Source organism: Musa acuminata, chromosome BXJ1-4, assembly GCF_036884655.1.
Source record: "Musa acuminata AAA Group cultivar baxijiao chromosome BXJ1-4, Cavendish_Baxijiao_AAA, whole genome shotgun sequence".
In the NCBI taxonomy this organism is placed as follows: Eukaryota; Viridiplantae; Streptophyta; class Magnoliopsida; order Zingiberales; family Musaceae; genus Musa; species Musa acuminata.
In genome coordinates, this window is record NC_088330.1 from 25,159,245 (window position 1) to 25,177,927 (window position 18,683).

The 18,683-nt window shown below is 42.3% G+C and overlaps 1 long non-coding RNA gene and 3 other non-coding genes across 4 annotated transcripts; all 4 read right to left on the reverse strand.

Moving 5' to 3' along the window:
- Positions 1–15,774: 15,774 nt before the first annotated feature.
- Positions 15,775–18,517, reverse strand: LOC135650971 (uncharacterized). Its single transcript, XR_010501686.1, has 2 exons — positions 18,300–18,517; positions 15,775–16,018 (listed from the first exon to the last, which is right to left on the reverse strand). It is a non-coding gene; the product is annotated as an uncharacterized LOC135650971 (long non-coding RNA).
- On the reverse strand, positions 16,583–16,675 carry LOC135672719 (small nucleolar RNA SNORD96 family). The gene has a single exon (XR_010513075.1). It is a non-coding gene; the product is annotated as a small nucleolar RNA SNORD96 family (small nucleolar RNA).
- On the reverse strand, positions 16,756–16,849 carry LOC135672721 (small nucleolar RNA SNORD96 family). Its single transcript, XR_010513077.1, has one exon. It is a non-coding gene; the product is annotated as a small nucleolar RNA SNORD96 family (small nucleolar RNA).
- LOC135672720 (small nucleolar RNA SNORD96 family) lies at positions 17,094–17,189 on the reverse strand. Its single transcript, XR_010513076.1, has one exon. It is a non-coding gene; the product is annotated as a small nucleolar RNA SNORD96 family (small nucleolar RNA).
- Positions 18,518–18,683: the final 166 nt, after the last annotated feature.

Consider the following 18,683-nt stretch of genomic DNA (forward strand, 5'->3'; position numbering starts at 1 on the left):
AGGGTACATCGATTAATCCGTAGGAGGTAATCCATAGTGCTGATACATGACATCTATTTTTTGATTCATTTGTCGTAGTTCCTTCAAAATTTCAATTTGATGGGTTTGAATTTGTTCTTGCTACGATTTGAGTTGGTCTTGCTGTGATTTGATCTGATACAATTCTGCCATAATGAGTTCTTTGGAGGATGAAACAGGAGCCGAAGGTGCTGCGCCAAAGGGACTAGGAGGAGGAGATTCATTTCCCCTAAGAATTGGTGTTTCAGGGTGTTCTACTAGTGGGGGAATTGGATAAGTCCTTTTAGGTTACCTAACCCATATACCATTGCTAAATGTGTACCTAAGTCTTTTCAGTAGATTTCTATTGATGATGTTATATCGATCACTTTGAATTGTTTCTTCATCGGGTGGGATACAAATGTCATGGGCAAGTAGGAATCGAGTGATTAACCCTCCATATGGCAACATAGTGTCTTTAGCTATAATATCCTGCATGTGTTGCCGGATTGAGTATCCAAAACAGTTATGTTGACCGGTCATAATCCAATACATGGTGCTTATCTCTATTTGACTCATTTCATCAAGATGAAATTGCTTAGGGAATAGTATGCTTATTATGATATGATGAAGAATTTTAGAGTTAAAGGACAGTAAGTGCTCGCAACTCTTAGGTATTATGCCGAGGTCCGAATTTGCAAAAATAGTTTCGACGGCTTCGGAGTAAGTTGCTCCGATTATATTGACATCCCATTTACCTCTAAAATAGCAACCCCTATCTTTTTTAGTGATTCCAATTAGTTCACAAATAGTACTATCAAAAATTCTAATTTGTGTTCCTAGTAGGTAAGTACTTAGACTATCATTATCCACATATAAGTTTGCATAAAATAGCCTAACTAACCTAGGATAAATTGGTTCATTTATTTGTAGGAGAGGTAGGACATCTAGATGTGCAAACCACCTAATGGGTTCTAGGTTTCCTAGTTCATTGAGATCAACATGTTTACCCTTATGGATACATCTTGTTTCGAAATTTGAAAACTTAAGAGCTACTTCTTTGGATCTAAAAAGATCTTGGTCATATGAATCTCCTTCAACTCTTTTCCCTTTTGATCTCTTAGGAGCCATTATCTAGACAAGATGATAGATGAAACTGTAAAGAGTAGACAAAATAATGAGAAGAGAGGGAAGATTTTAGATTTTACCTTATGGAGAATTTCTTGGAAGATGGAGAGCTTGGACCAACAAGAATCCCTCTCCAAGGCTTCAAAAGGTTGGAATGAGGGTTTAGAGAGGTTGTGGGAGAGCTTGAGCCAGTTTCTCACGGGTTGGGGGCGGTGTCACTGTTGGCCATAACCCTTCGGCTTATAAAGGGGCTCTTGGGCGGTGCTACCGCCAGTTCTGGTGGTTCCACCGCTGGCATGCCGTGGAAGAGAAGAAAAAAAAAATTCTTTCTTCCCCTCTTTTGTTTTTCAGAGGTGTTTGACTCAAGATATTGGGTTATACTTTAATATGTCATTTGGAATCAAAAGAGAAGGATGAAATCAAATCCACAAAAGAACAGAAAGAGGATGAGGCATTTTTTGGAAAATACATTCAAACAAGCTTATTTTCATGGACAATTTAACATGCCTAGTTCCCTTCTAATGAATTCAAATTGGTCTTCATTTAAGGCTTTTGTAAAAATGTCTGCTAATTGATGCTTTGTGTCAATAAATTCTAGAATGATATTATTGTTAAGGATATGATCGCGTATAAAATGATGCCTAATATCGATATGCTTAGTTCTAGAGTGCTGAATTGGATTTTTGGTAAGACATATGACACTTGTATTATCACATTTTATGGGAATATTTTTTAAGTGAATTCCATAGTCTTCTAATGTATTTTTCATCCAAACAACTTGTGCACAGCATGCACTTGCAGCAATGTATTCGGCTTCCGCCGTAGATAGTGCAACTGAATTTTGTTTCTTGGAAGTCCAAAAAACAAGTGCATGTCCTAAAAATTGGCATGTTCCGGATGTACTTTTTATATCTATCCTGCATCCGCCAAAATCGGCATCTGCATAAGCTATTAAATCGAATTTATCAGATTTTGGATACCACAATCCTAAATTTGGAGTTCCTTTAAGATATCTAAATATTCTTTTAACACTCTTAAGATGAGATAATTTAGGATTAGATTGAAATCTAGCGCAAAGTCCTTCACTAAATATGATATCCGGTCTAGTCACGGTGAGGTAGAGTAGACTACCTATCATTCCCCTATATGTTTTTTGATCGAAATTTTCATTATTTTCATCCATATCTAACTTAGTCGAAGTACTCATAGGGGTGTTTATCGCTTTTGAATTATTCATGTTAAATCGCTTTAACAATTCTAATGTATATTTAGATTGGTTAAGAAATATACCATCACTAAGTTGTTTGATTTATAATCCTAAAAAGAAAGTTAATTCACCCAATAAACTCATTTCAAATTCATGACTCATACATTTGGCAAATGATTCACATAGTGATTCATCCGAAGAACTAAAAATAATATCGTCAACATAAATTTGCACAATAAGAAAATTATTTTCAAAGTGTTTGATAAACAATGTAGTATCAACCTTGCCTTTGGTAAAATTATTTAAAATAAGAAAGGAACTAAGCCTTTCATACCAAGCTCTAGGAGCTTGTTTCAAGCCATAGAGAGTCTTAGTCAATTTGAATACATGATTAGGAAGAAGAGAATTTTCAAATCCGGGAGGTTGTTCGACATATACTTCTTCGGAAATAAAACCATTCAAAAAGGCACTTTTGACATCCATTTGAAATAGTTTAAAATTATTACAACTAGCATAGACAAGAAGCATCCTAATGGCTTCTAATCTTACTACAGGAGCGAAGGTTTCTTCGTAGTCGATACCTTTTTCTTGGTCGAAACCTTTGGCCACTAATCTAGCCTTGTTTCTAACCACGATACCGCATTCGTCTTGCTTGTTTCTAAAGACCTAGTTAGTACCAATGACTAAATAGTCACTAGGTCTAGGAACAAGCTTCCATACCTCATTCCTCTCAAATTAGTTCAATTCCTCTTGCATTGCAATGACCTCAAAATCATCTTTTGAGGCCTCGTCAATGCATTTAGGTTCGATTTAAGAAAGGAAGGCGGCGTTAGCACAAAAATTCTTGAAAGAAGAACGAGTTTGAACCCCTTTTGATGTATCTCCTATAATTAGCTCCTTTGGATGAGCATCTATATACTTCCATTCCTTGGGTAAGGAAATTTCGGAAGAAGATGCATCCAAGTTGCTATTTTGAGGAGGGGGTTCATTTAAATTCAAATTATCAAAACCAAAATCATCATTAAAATTATTTTTCTTTAAATCAGAAATTTTATTAAAAACTACATGAATAGACTCTTCTATAACTAAGGTTCTCTTGTTAAAAACACGAAAAGCCTTAGAAACGGAAGAGTAACCAAGAAAGATGTCTTCATCGGATTTAGCATCAAATTTTCCTAAGGTATCCTTTTCATTCAAAATAAAGCATTTGCAACCGAAAACTTTAAAATAAGAAATATTTAGTTTTTTGTTATTCCATAATTCATAGGGAGTTTTTGATGAAGACGGTCTTATTAGAACCCTATTCATGATGTAGCAAGTCGTATTCATGGCTTCGGCCCAAAAATACTTGGGTAGACTATGTTCATTTAACATAGTTCTTGCCATTTCTTATAGGTTTCTATTTTTTCTTTCAACTACTCCATTTTGTTGAGGATTTCTTGGAGTGGAGAAGTTGTGATTGTATCCATTAACTTCACAAAGATTTTGGAAATCAAGATTTCGAAATTCGCCACCGTGATCACTCCGAATTGATGAAATCATGAAGCCTTTTTCGTTTTGAGTGAGTTTACAAAATTTAGAGAAACACTTGAAACAATCACTTTTGTGAACTAAGAAATAGGTCCAAGCATACCTAGTATAGTCATCCACAATTACAAAAGCATATTTGCTTCCTCCTAGACTTGTCATATCAACTAGTCCAAATAAGTCCAAATGGATCAATTGTAATGGTCTAGTGGTGCTAATTTGATTTTTTGGTTGAAACTAGTTTTTATTTGTTTACCTAGTTGACATGCATCGCATACTTTGTCCTTAATAAACTTCATATTTGGAATCCCTCGTACTAATTTTCTAGATAAGATCTTAGATATTAGTTTCATGCTTGCATGGCCTAATCTCCTATGCCAAAGCCAAGCATCATCATTTAGAGCATAGAAGCACATTTCATTACTTAGTTCATCAAGATTGATGGTGTAAACATTATTTTGTTTTAATGCAATCATAGTCATGTTATTGTTTGGTTTTTCAATAATACACATATTTGATTCAAATCTAACGATATAACCTTTATCATATAGTTGACTAATACTCAAGAGATTATGTTTTAATCCATCAACTAGTAATACATCATCAATAGAAAAACTTAATTTGTTACCTATGGTTCCCTTGCCAATGATTTTGCCTTTATTGTTGTCTCCGAAGGTGACGTACCCTTCTTCTTTGCTAGTGAGCATAGAGAAATGAGATGGATCTCCAGTCATATGTCTTGAGCATCCACTATCGAGATACCATCTCTTGCTCCTAGCTTGTGGGTTTGTCTACAAAAGAGGATGATTTTTAGGTACCCATTTGATTTTGGGTGCCTCAAAAATTGATCCACTAATTTTGTTATTTATTATTGAATTATTTATAATTCCTTTAGGAACCCATATTAATTTATGTGGACTAATTTTCCTAAACGGATATTTGTAGGCAATATGTCCTGATTTACAACAAAAGTTGCATTTCATATAAGATGAAACATGCAATATAGGTCCTTTTATGAAAGTGGTAGGATTTTGATGTGATCTTTTAACAAATCCAATTCCACTTCTATTTACGACGTGACCCTTGTTTGCAAGGATCATGTCTAATCCTTTGCTACCGACCTTAAACTTGTTTAAGGTTTCTTTAAGTAACAAATTTTTATTTTTTATTGCTTCTAAATGCTCACACTTAGAGCATGGAGGATTTTGAAGACTATCAAACTTATTTTGCAGTAAGACATGCTCTTTTTTTAAGATATTTAACTTCTTACTAATAGTTCTACATTCATCAAATAATTCATGAAAAGCGATAGAGAGTTCTTCAAAAGATAAATCTTCATTAATTAAATCACATACCTCTTCTCCTAAAGCCATTAGCACGAAGTTTGCCTCCTCTTTGTTGCTAGCTTCTTTACTTTCAGAATCACTTGAATCATCCCAAGTTGCTTTTAGAGCTTTTTTCTTCTTCGGTTGCTTCTTCTTGACTTGGGGGCATTCATTTTTGAAATGCCCCGGCTTCTTGCATTCATAGCATATCACTTGGTCCTTTTTATATTCAAGTTTGTTTTTGGTGTTATTTTTAAATTTGTTCTTTCTTAAAAAAATTTTTAAATTTTGGAGTCAAAAGTGCAATGTCATTTTCACTGTCGTCCTCATCACTTGATGTTCCTTTCAAGTGATCTTCTTGTGATGTGAGTGTCATATCCTTCCTGTTCTTTGGAAGGGGGTTCTCGAACTCGTCATGATCTTAACACGTCATTTCGTTGGTCATTAGAGACCCAATAAGTTCTTCAAGAGGGAATGTTTTAAGGTCCTTGGCCTTTTGAATGGTCGTAACTTTTGGATCCCAACTTTTAGGAAGGGATCTTAAGATTTTATTTACTAGTTCAAAGTTAGAAAAATCTTTACCAAGAGCTTTGAGTCCATTGATGACAACCGTGAAACGGGTGTACATGTCTCCGATGGACTCACTTGGTTTTATTCGGAAAAGTTCATAAGAGTACACAAGGATGTTGATTTTGGACTCTTTCACTCGGTTAGTGCCTTCATGAGTGACCTCAAGAGTTCTCCAAATATCAAAAGCCAAATCACAAATTGAAACACGATTAAATTCATTTTTGTCTAGTGCACAAAACAAGACATTCATAGCCCTTGCGTTTGAAGCAAAAACCTTCTTCTCTGATTCATTATATTCACTCATCGGAAGAGAAGATTTTTGAAATCCGTTTTCAACAATAGTCTAAAGCTCGAAATCTATGAAAATGAGGAAGATCCTCATACGAGTCTTCCAATACGTGTAATCCGACACATTAAACATAGGTGGACGTGTGATAGAATGACCCTCATGCATGCCGGAGTAAGCCATCTCTCTTGGGTATTAAACCAAATATGAGAGTGAGCCTTGCTCTGATACAAATTATTAGGATCGGAGCGGTACTAAAAGGAGGGGGTGAATTAGTGCAGCAGATTAAAACTTGTAAGTTCGAAAATGATTCCGTAAAATGCAAAGAGATTTCGCTTTGATTGTAACTTGAGTAAAGTAAAAACCGGAAACTTGCTGCTATATAGATAACGATTGCAGAAAAGTAAGCACTCATACATTCAATGAACATGCCAATTTAAAGTGGTTGGGTCAAATGACCTACATCCACTTGTGAAGCCTTCTTCAATGAGGCTTCTAACTTCCACTAGCAAATCTCTTTGAAGGGGAAGGACAAATACCCCTCTTATAACCTTTTACAAGTGGTTCACACTCTTACAATTTTTGAAGAGGAAGACGGAGGTGAACACTCAAGCAATTTAAGACAAGACTCGCTAAAGACTTTTCTAAGACCTTTATCTCAATTTATTGCTTTTACAAAAGTTGTAATATCAACTGAGAATTGAGGGGTATTTATAGGCCCCAAGAGGATTCAAATTTGGGCTCCAAATTTTGAATTCTCTTGGGTTTCCGAGGTTGGCGGTGCCACTGCCTGTCGGTGGCGGTGCCACCGCCTGTCAGTGTCTGACACTAACAGTGTACTGGCGGTGCCACCACTTAGTCCAACGGTGCCACCGCTCAGTTCTCGGGTTCTAGGCGGTGCCACCGCCTAATCTGGCGGTGCCATCGCCTATACTTTTTCAGCTCACTGGTCGGGCTCCAAACTTGGCCCAAACCAGTCCGAACTCGGGCCCAATTGGCCCCTACTTGGGTTATAGGATTAACACCTAATTCTAACCCTAATTAACGTGCTAACTATGAATTTAAAGACATTAACACCTAATCCTAACCGCAAGTCAAGACTTCTTCCAGCGAGCTTCCGGCGAACTTTCGGCGGTCTTCCGATAAACTTTCGGAAACCATTCTGCGGACTCCGGCAAGCTCCTAGACTTCACGATTTGATCTTGGCGAGTTCCAACGAGCTTCTTCGGTAAGCAACTATCTTTCTCGGTGAGCTCTGCGAACTTCCGACATACCTTCCGGCGAGCTTCCGAAAACCCTTCGGCAAGCTCCCTACTAATTCTCGGCTAGTTCCGGCAACATTCCCGACGAATCTTCGGACACTCAAACGTCCATCGAACTTGACTCTGGTATCCTTGCTTTATGTTTTCAGGCTATCGTAGTTAATCCTACACACTTAACTTCAATAATATGGATTAGATCAATTAACCCATCAATTGATTTCATCATCAAAATCCGAGATTCAACAATATCTATATCGCATGTAAATATATATACATATCTAGTATTTGTATAAGCAATCACACCAGATGATCATGGACCACAACCTAATGTGATTAGGCCCGAGCCAGTAAGCCTAATCACTCACATCAAGATCTATGTGTGCAATGGTGCATCTCCATGCCCTGTGATCGTCCATCTCATCCTCGTCGATTCCGTCGACATCTTGATGCATCTTCATGCATCGCGATCGTCCGTCTCGTGGGTCCCGCTATCGCATCCATGCTCCCGCTGCGCCTCCTCATGTGATTACAACTTAATCATAAGCATGCAGGCCCGACAATAAACGAGAAATATAATGGAGGCTCGCAGACCCTAATAATAATAATCACAAGTACACACATCACACGGTCCATGATCATCCGTCCACACATCATACATCACATGTATAAATAATCATCATCATGTAGGACTACTAGATAATAATAAAAATAATAATCAACTAAACTTTTTAATTAATTAGTATTTTATAAAATCAGAGACATATAGGGAATTTCTTAATTCCTAGGGGTATTTTTATAATTTAGACAAAAGATAGAAACTGGAATTTCTCAAATTTCGAGAGGTAAAATTATCTTTTGCCCAGAAAACCCTAATGCTCTCATCCTCCCCTGCTGCTGCTACTACCGTCGCCTCCGCCACCCTACCGACGGCGGGTTGTGCGGCGGAGGGCGGGGTCGCTGCCCTCGCTTGCAGGTGGAACGCCCACTGGCAGCGCTGCCCCTGTAGTTGGGCGCCCCTGCGAGGCAGCGCCCGCAAGCAGTGCTGCCTCACCGGGCGCCCGCCCCTGTTGGGTTTTTGCCCGCGAGAGTAGCGGCCACAGGCGCCGTTGCCCTGCGGTGCGTCACCACACGAGAGCAGCAACCGCAGGCGCCGTTGCCCTTGCGGCTGCTGCTGCAGGCTGCCTGCCTGCACGTAGATGGCAGCGAGGGCAGCAACAGTTGCTGCCTTTTTTCGCTTTTGCATCAACGATTTTGACGTCAAAAGCTTCTCCAAAACACAATACACGCAGTTTAAAACCAATCTATCGCACGAATAACCTGGCTCTGATACCACTGTTGGGAAATCTTGAGGGCGACATCACATGTGTAGCGGAAGAACAAGAAAACAAAATCCTCGATTCCCAAAGAGATGTTCATCGTCGTGCGAAGATTGGTGCGCAAAATCCGCGAAACTGAAAAAACTATGTATAAAGTAGATTGTGTTACTTAGGGAGATCGTATATCCCTGTTTCCTTGCAGATCCTTAGGAGAGGGCGAAGGAGGTCAAGCGTCCTCCTCTCTAGCGGTGATCCACACAGTAGGGCTGCGTCGACGCTCCTCAAAACTCCAGGCCTGCTCTGAGGTGGAGAGGGGAAAGAGAATAGGAGAGGCAAGCAAAAAGCTCTAGCCTATGAGGCTCTGAATCCCTCCTATTTATAGAGGTCCCCTGTCAAACCCTAATGGATCCTCCCATAGTGGGTATTGGATCTGCATCCAATAACCCAAGCCTTTTAGATTAATGGATCTCTATCCAATAATCTCTCATGGGCTCTTATTGGATCTCGTCCATAGGATCCAATAATTCAGGGGCTTATTGGATATCCAATAAGACAAGGGCTCCGTCGGATATCTCATATCTGAACCTCTACTCATCGCAATGCCTACCATATATGTGTGACCCTCTAGGCCCAATATCGAGCTGACCGTGAGTTATACCTGTCAGAACTCCTTCTAACTCAGTGAATTATTATCTTTGTAATAATTCACTCGACTCATTGACTACGGACGTACTAGGTCACTACACTGTAGTCCCCAGACAATACAGGGGAATCCAATCCATTGGACCTGTCTGTCCAGTTACCGTGTACCTATAGTCCCTTATCCATATAATATCCTAGAGACCGTATATCGAGCATGGTGCTGTCAGACCCATACGGTTTCTACTCGAGTCTCGTTCTAATCGGATTCTCTTAGAGAACTCTTTCTCTCTCAACCCGAATGACCCTAGCTAGGGATTTGTCTGAGCAAGAACACATGGGATATTCCTCTAATGACGCCGAGAGTGGATGATCCTCTATCGATACTCAATAGCCCTCATAAGGTCGACTACCACTCCCTATGACCAACTGTACTAGATCTGGGACAACCAGACCTATAAGTCTGGTATCAAAGAGTGGAGCACTCATACTGGACATCCTTGGTGTCTCAAGTCTAAGGACCAGATATACCACTAGGACTACGGAATCACTGTCTGACAATAAGGCATCATCAACCATCCAGCATTCTGTAAGCGGATCAATCAGTGAACTCATTCTCTAATGAGCACCTGTACTGTATCCCTAGTGTCCCTACACGAGCAGCTATGAGACCAGCTACATCCATCATATGGATAGGTATACAGCACACCAGTTTGTTCGGTTATCACGATGTCCCTCTTGAGTAACCTATGACCGGGATTATTTAGGATATGTATTTAAAGGTGAATCGATCTCATTTTCGTAATCTCATCACGATCTGATTCCCATTGCACAAATCCAAGGACATCACAATATATATGTATATATGCATTTATGCAATAGTTATAAAGTGATATATGCCAAAATATAATAAGTAAAAATATTCTGTATCAAGTCACACGTGCCATCACTCACGTGATTGGCTTGCTGGGCACCTTTGACTAGCACAACACAACTCAGCCAACCCCACACTAGAGTCAGAGTCATTGGTGAGTTGAAGGAGCATGGCGGATCAAAGGTTCGACTACTCAAAAACAGCAACGGAGAGCAGCTAGGAGCTAGGAGGCGCATTGCAGCTGGAGTAGAAGATTGAAGACTCAGCAAAGGCGAGGAGTTGCAGTGTCAGCAAAGGCTTCGACGAGGACGTCGAAGGAATAAGTGGGGGAGAATGTCACGGACAAACTTCTAAACAGGATGTTTGGTGTAATGCTTATGTATGTCTGTGTCTTTTGTTATGTTCATTCTTTGCCAAGCATGTAGAGAGACAGTCGAAGACTTAATAGTCACATTTTAGTTGGGTTTGGTGGCCGCTTTAGGCTTGTAAATAAAGGTTGTGTCATGTGGACACTTGTGAGAGATTTTTGATCTGTAGTGGACCATTTTAACCCTTTGTTGTGCAACTGTTCAGAGCTTGTAAAGTCTGTTTGTAATTTGCATTGTCTATGAAGTGTTTTCGGAGATGTTTGCTTGTGGATCCCGAGTGAGGCGTTCTCTCTAACATATTTTCTCTTTTGTAGGTCCTAAGGGACCATGGGAGGCTTCGGAGAGGCTGACCTTTACGGACGGACACGCAAGGGTGCCACACGACTTAGGCAAAACCAGCTAAGTCCATGACATCTGGGGGAATACTAGATGTCGAATTCGTCGAGTTCGATTGACCACCGCAGCATTCAACCTGATGCGTCGAATTTGGAAAGGATTTGCCTCAATGGTTGGTCGGTAATCACTTTGATTGTGTGAGCTTGGAAATATGGTCGCAACTTTCGGGCCGTCTTCATTAGTGCGAGGACCAGCTTCTCAATCGGGTAATACCGCACCTCAGGCCCAGTGAGGACGTGGCTGACATAATAGACAGGCTGTTGCATCGGTGGTGTTTCCTGAACCAACACCGAGCTAACTGCTTGCACCGAGGCCACTAGATAGAGACCAAGGATTTTGCCTGGCTTGGGTGAGGCGAGTTGGGGCAAGCAAGCGAGGCACGCCTTTAACTTTTCGAAGGCTTCCTCACATTCCGGGGTCCATGTCAAGTTGTCGGCCTACCACAATGCCCGGAAGAAGGGGAGGCATTTATCGCCTGATCGCGATACAAACCTGCTGAGCGCCGCCAACTTCCCGATGAGGCACTGCACCTTCTTGATTGTGTGTGTGTGTGGGGGGGGGGGGGGGGGGGGGAAGGGGAAGGTGGGGTGCATCTCGGTTATGGCCCGAACCTTTTCCAGGTTAGCATCAATTCCTCTTTGGTGGATGACGAAACCGAGGAATTTTCCTGAGTTGACCCCGAAGACGCACTTCGTGGGATTCAGGCATATGTTGAACCACCTGAGCGTTTGGAATGTCTCTACCAGGTCGGCCAGGTGTGTGCTTGCAGTCATGCTCTTTACGATCATGTCATCCACATATACTTCCATATTCCTCCCGAGCTAGTGCTTGAATAGCTTGTCGACCATTCTTTGGTAAGTCGCCCTAGTGTTCTCTAGGCCAAAATGTATTACTTTGTAGTAATACTCTCCTCTGCTGGTGGTGATGAAGGCAGTGTTTTCTTGGTCTTGAGGTGCCATCCGGATTTGATTGTAGCCCGAGAATGTGTCCATAAACGTAAGGAGTTCATAGCCTGCAGTGGCATTGACTAGTTGGTCTATCCTGGGAAGTGGATAGCAGTTTTTAGGGCATGCTTGGTTAAGATTGGTGTAGTCAAAATCCTCCAGCTTCCATTGGGTTTCTTAACGAGGACTACATTCGACAGCCACCGAGGGTATTTTACCTCGGTAATAAACCCTGCCTCTTTAAGGCGGTCGACCTTATCGCCGATTGTCTTCTATCGGTCGGGGGCGAACTTCCTTGACTTTTGCTTCACCGGCCTAGCCTCGAGGTTGATGTTGAACTGGTGCTGGGTCACGTCTAGGTCGATCCAGGGCATCTCCTTGGAGGACCATGCAAATACATCGCCATTTTCTCTCAGGAAGTCTATGAGTTAGAGCTGATTTGCTTCGGGGAGCACCGTCCTGATTTTTACGATCAAATCGGGTCGGTTCCTTTTCAAGGGTACCTCGGTGAGTTGCTTGGGAGGCTCCAGACGCCTCGACGCTACAGCTCCTTCTCAGGGATCGGGGACTTAACGGGGGCGTGACTTCTCTGAGAGAGTAACCGCTGTAAGATAGCATCGCCTTGACTCTCTCGGATCGCTTCAGGATTCCCCGATCCCTGCCGCAGTTGGAAACTTGATGGCCCAGTGATAGGTGGACACCACCGCTTTCAACTTGTTGAGCGTCGATTGGCTGAGGATGACGTTGTAGGCCGAGGGTAGATCGACTACCATGAAGGTAGTCATTATCATTTTTACCCTTGGTTCTTCCCCGATGGTGATAGGGAGGATGGTGGTCCCGAGCGGGGAGATAGAATCCCCGGTGAACCCAGTGAGTGCAGACGCCATGGGGGTGAGGTCCTCGTTGGTTAAGCCGAGCTTCTTGAAGGCGTTGAGGTATAACACGTCGGCCGAACTCCCGGTGTCGACCATTACTCTTTTGACCCGAGCGTTGGCGATTCGGATGGAGATCACCAGAGCATCATCGTGATAGGAGCGCTCAACCTCTTCGCTCCGAAAGTGATTTCGGGCTTGAGCTCGAGTCGGGGACATTTCTCAACCGCGCTCCGGGCATAGGCCTTCCTTGCCGTGGAGCTGCTGCCGTCGGCTGCCGGTCCTTTGGAGATGATGTCGATCTGCCTTTCGACGAGTCCCCTGGGGTGTGGAGTTGCTTCCTGGGGTTGCTTGAGGTAGCGCCCGAGGTGACCTCTTCGGATCAAGTCCTCGATTTGATTCTGGAGGTCGCGGTAGTCTTCCGTGTCATGGCCGTAGTCCCGATGGAACCTGCAATATTTGGACTGGTCTTTGTGAGTAGCTTTCATGGGGTTGGGCTGTTGCAAGAGGTCCTTCTCCTTAATTTGGAGGAAGATCTCGGTACGAGATGCATTCAGAGGGAGAGGCGGGGGCCTCGGGAGCAGCAGCTCTTGTTAGTTGGGCCTCTAGTGGGGTTACACCGGGGCTGCTGAGGTCGTTCCTCGAGATTGTTCTGCCCTTGGCCACTTCCCGTCCATGCGCTTTCCTGCCACCAAAGCTTCGACGGCAACGTACTGGTTGGCGCACTAGAGCATCTCGGGGATGGTTGATGGCGACTTCTCGATCAATGACCAGAAGAACCTTGAAGGCTTCAAACCCATCAGAAATGTCTGCATGATTAAAGAAGAATGAGCGTCCGGGAATCCCCATATTTTAGTGGCGAAACGTGCCACGAACTGAGAGAGTGACTCGTCTTCACGCTAGGATAACGTGAGCAAGGTGGCCATGGAAGGTCTGGGATGCATGTTGGCGAGGAAATTCTGCTCGAACTCCTTGGCGAGCTGGTCGAAAACGAGACCGAGGACGGGCGTAGCCGGCTGAACCATGCTCGTGTCGGTGCCCTGAAGGTAGTTGGGAATGCCCGACACATCAGTGCATTGGAGGTGCCATAGAGGGCCATCTGAGCCCAAAATGCGATGACGTTCTCTGTGGGATCAGAGCCATCGCCATACGTCTCTAATGCCAACAGCCTGAAGTTGAGGGGTACAGGCTTGTCCTGTATCTCCTAAGTAAAAGGGGATCCGCCCGAACTGCCTTTGCTTGTCTCACCCCGCGACTTCTGGAACTTGCGCTGAAACTCGTCCAGGCATTGGTTGACCCGGGACAGCTAGATCCTGAACGAGTCATCCGCCGAGTAGGACGATATGGTATCAGGCTCGGAGTGGGGCGGAGTGATCCGGCAAGGTACGGGTATGCTTTGCTCGGGCAGGCCTCGGGTCCATTGTCTGCTCTCAGGCTTCTCCCGTCCTGACTTGCTCCTTACTCGGTCTTTGTCGTATCAGGTTGATCGGGGGACCCGCCAGCTGGATGATCTAAGGAATGAGTGGGACGATTGTCTGCATCATTTCCGCCATCGCCTGTACTTGCTTGGTCAGGCCGAGGAACGCTTCGGGCGAAACGACCGAAGGTCCCGTGGTAAGCCCAGGGGGTGACAACCCTGGGTCGTTGAACAAGCGCCAGTAGCAATCTGGCGTCAGGGCCGGGATTCCCCCATCTTTGAGGATAGGGAAGGGCTGATCTCCAGGCCCGACAGAGGGGTGACTAGCTGATGGTTCTCCCTCGGGGAGAGATCCTGCGTGATTCTCCTACGACATGACCCTCCTTCTAGCGCCAAAAATGTTGATGAACTGATGTGCCATGGCTGATGAGTCAGCACGGCCTGATCCACGAGGCGATGTCGGGAGTCTTTGGTCGATTGAGCTGGATGCCGGAGTCGGTCGAGCCCTTCAATCGGTGTGTTAACGCCACAATATTGACGTCTCTTCGTCGGGATGTTGATTGACGCGCCGGGAGGAAGGACGCCTCTATCGATCGTGATGGCCTTGCCTCGGACGTTGCCGTTTTCCTGCACAGAAGGCCTCACCGAGTCGTTACCGACTGTGGCCCCTCGACAAGTAAGTCAGTGTGGGGTTCTGCTTTCTACCTCCTTTTTCTCCTCCCCTGGTCGGATGCCGACTAGGGGCTTTTATACTACTGTACAAGAGTCAGTCGTATGCGGGTTTGGTGTGGCGCCCGATCCTTGAGGGATGAGATAGTACCTTTATACGACCGTCATCCCGGGACGGGATATACCGAGTGGCATCTTGGTACGATTGCTGGCTCGCCGCGTGGGGGTGCTTCTCTTGTTGACTTGGCTGTGGCGTGGCGTGGCATCAATTGTAACGTGACCTGGGCCCGAACTATAGTCTAATCATGTCAATCTTTGGCTTGATCGATTTTATTTTATTTTTTTGTGTCAAACTGGGCCATGTTGAGTATGCGATCCAGAACATATTCCCATTAAACGTAATCAATTAACTTATTAGAATCGACAAAACTCCTAATTACTTGAAGAGCATCGTTTAGACAATTCCATCTTGAGTTATAGGGTTCAAATTACTTGGCGAAGTCATTTCTCTGGAGGACTACACCCATTAGCCAAACCTAGTTAGGGCTAATGCATTGTTTCGTCAATGGGGCTTCATTCCAGGGTATATTTATTTATTTATCACTTGACAATTACTGATGTTAAGTGACCCGCTTGGCTCTCTCTGAGAGGAAAAGAAATCAACATTACCATTTTTTTCCCTGAAATAATGCAATCAATCAGTAGGTCCCATACCAAATTAATTTATATGATCAAATTAAAATATGTAGCAAGCTTGGCTTTACTGATAACCTCCCTTGGCCGACTCTAAAGTTGCCCCCACCAAAGTTCACTTTCCACATTTTAAGGTCTAGTCGAATTTATGAAGTTTCAAGTTCAACATATATATAGTAGATACATGGGCAATCAATTCATTGTAGCTTCTATAATTTTGTATATATCTGTAACTATGTAAAAAACTGTGTTCCACAATTCACAACTTTCAGAACTTGAAAGGATTTCTCAAGGGAAAATTCCATAGCATGCATCAATATATACTTAGTGTTCAAGATAAATAATCCAACATAAACTGTCACGTACAATTTCTACTGTCAATCTGAGCTATACAGAATTACAGGATTCAATCCCCGTGGAAAAGAAAGTTACAGACATTCATCAAGCTAGCTCTCGGCTCTGTGTCCTCCGAAAAAATAAGAGCTCCCATTTCAGATGCCAGTGAGATAGCGAGCAGATTTTTTATGGCTGCAAACGAGATCATCAAAGCAACATGAAGATATAAGATTTATTTCCTCCTAAGCGACACAATCATCAACATTCTTTCATCACATGGGGAAAAGAGCCACCACACTACCAACAACAGATTCAAGTTGATACAAATGGGAACATAACAAAATAATCATCACATGATAGAAGAAAGAAAACTGTAAGCCTATGTAGCTTCATCACAACATGCGACACGTTTTGCAAGGGTTCTAGAATGAATTAATAGGATTCATGCATGTTCATAAAAGCTTAAATAGCACTCTCTAGGCAGAGAGCTCTTTGGTACCAAAATATCATTTTGGGAGGCATCATAACACACATTGGCCAAAGTGGAGTTGAACGTGTAGTAGAACATTTCCCAAAGTCAGCATTTTATTTGGGGTCCATCAGAGTTCAACAAGAAAAAAGGAAATGAATCAGAAAACTATCGTTCAACAAAATCATAGTTTAAAACCAAGATCGTAGTTTCAACAAAATATTCAGTAACCAGTTCAACTTCACCACAGAAAAAAGAAAAACAGAAGTTACAATACCACATAAACATGGCCTCAGAATTGCAGAATATCAGCAAGGCCAATAGGTGCCTATCAGTCCCGAAAGATGGTGTACAAGGATCTAGCATATCTTCATAGGCCAAAATAATTCAACATTATTGAAGGTTAAAGCAGAAAACTCACAATATTTAATAAAACAATTCCAAATTAAACAATAAAAAAATGCCTCAGAATTGTAGGATTACAACAGCATGGATACAAAAGTCCAATCAGTCCCGAAAGATGGTATTTGGTTCTTAGATTTCTTCATAGGCAAAGATACACATAAAAATCACTGACAAACAAAGAAAAAACCAACAGACAACACACCAACAATATTATCAGGAAGACCAAAACAGAGAAATCTAGGAATGACCCAGAATCCATGATAACACCGTGCTTGTGAACACTAATAAATTCCCTCTGTTCAAAGATGACCACAATGAGGAGATTGCTACTATCACTTTTTATCTATAACTTCAGACAATAAAGAACAATTTTGTCATAAGAAAGAACTAGCAATGCCTCAGAATTGCAGAATAACAACATGGCCACAAAGTGCCAATCAGTCCCGAAAGATGGTGTGTTATCAGGATCAAATGCATCTTCATAGGCTAACATATTTAATATAACCAAAGGCACAAAATGGAAAACAAAAGTGAGATGTACTCAAGAATCTACTCAATAATGTGAGACGTACTAAAGTCTACTGTTGATAAAACAATTCTAAATAAGAAGAAAAACAACAAAACACCACAGATTAAGGATTTTACAACAATAATAAGGCGAACTGAGCCAGAAAAAAGTGTTTTTTATTGTTAAATTTGTTCTAATGAAAACAGTAATTAAATTTACAAATGGCAAAGCACATTAACAACTGACCGAATTCTAGTAAGAAAATACTGAATCAATAAAATCTAGAAACGAAAGAGCCCTGATTGTCATGTACCCTACTCATTCCTCGAATACACTTTCTAGGATCAATGCATAACTTAGCAAAGTCTGGATAAGTAATGTCAAATGCCGAATCAAAGTTATACCGATAAATGGAGCACCGATAATACGAAGCTGATGACAACCATTAAGTATAACAAATTTCCAAGAATTTCTTAATTCCAGCATACAGACCAAGAGACATGGGACCAAATAAAAACATCCTAAATACCGATCACGAAATATCACTGATAATTATAATTGAAGTACTGAAAACAAGAACAGATAGTTTTAGCTGCTAATTGTTCGATAGGAACAAGAAAATCAAACGTACTCATAACAGTATTTCTTTGCTAGAAGATATAACAGAAGTTACTGCATTTATGTGGATATCAGCTTGTAGAAACCAAATACAGGTTCGATTGTTCCATCAAATAATGCAAGAAGAAAAGCGGACTCGTTAACAAGACATCCTAGGTAAAAAGATACAATAAGATGAACCCTAAACTTTTGTGATGACAGCACCGCCACGGCATGTTAAGTGCACGGGTTTGTTGGACAAACACCATAAAAATCAATGCACGAATATAAACCCAAGTTCACAGATGCAAGGAGAGAAGACCAAAAAACAACAACAATAATAGTAGTAGTAGAAGTGATCAGCATCATCTACTCATAAACGAAGAAAGTAACTGGACGTACGAGATCCTAAAACTCATAGGAAGCGTTACATGATTATTTATCACAAAGATTATCCACCGCTGCCAGCAGCCGGACCAAAGGATAGTGACTACCTAAAGGCGCGGTGGATCTCCAATGACGCAATCGATCAGGCCAGCGAGGTCCTACCGATTGAAAGCAAAGGAGGCGACATAGGACGAGAAGAGATAGAGGACCTCAAAGGCCTCGGAGAACTCGAGCAACCCCAATACTAAACCCCCAAAACCAACAAAAGCCAAGGGTTGAAACGACGACAAAACCCTAACCCTAACAGACCAACGAATGGTGCGGCCCTGCAAGTGCAAGGACGAGAAAACGAGAGGAGAGGGTTCCTTATAGGAGCAGGTGACCTATTCCGACCGTTGGATTCGTATCGTACGACTCTCCGAAGACGGAGAGGTTGTTGACATCAGCTTCCTGTGGCGGCTAAGTTAGGGTTTTAGTTGTGGCAATATCGA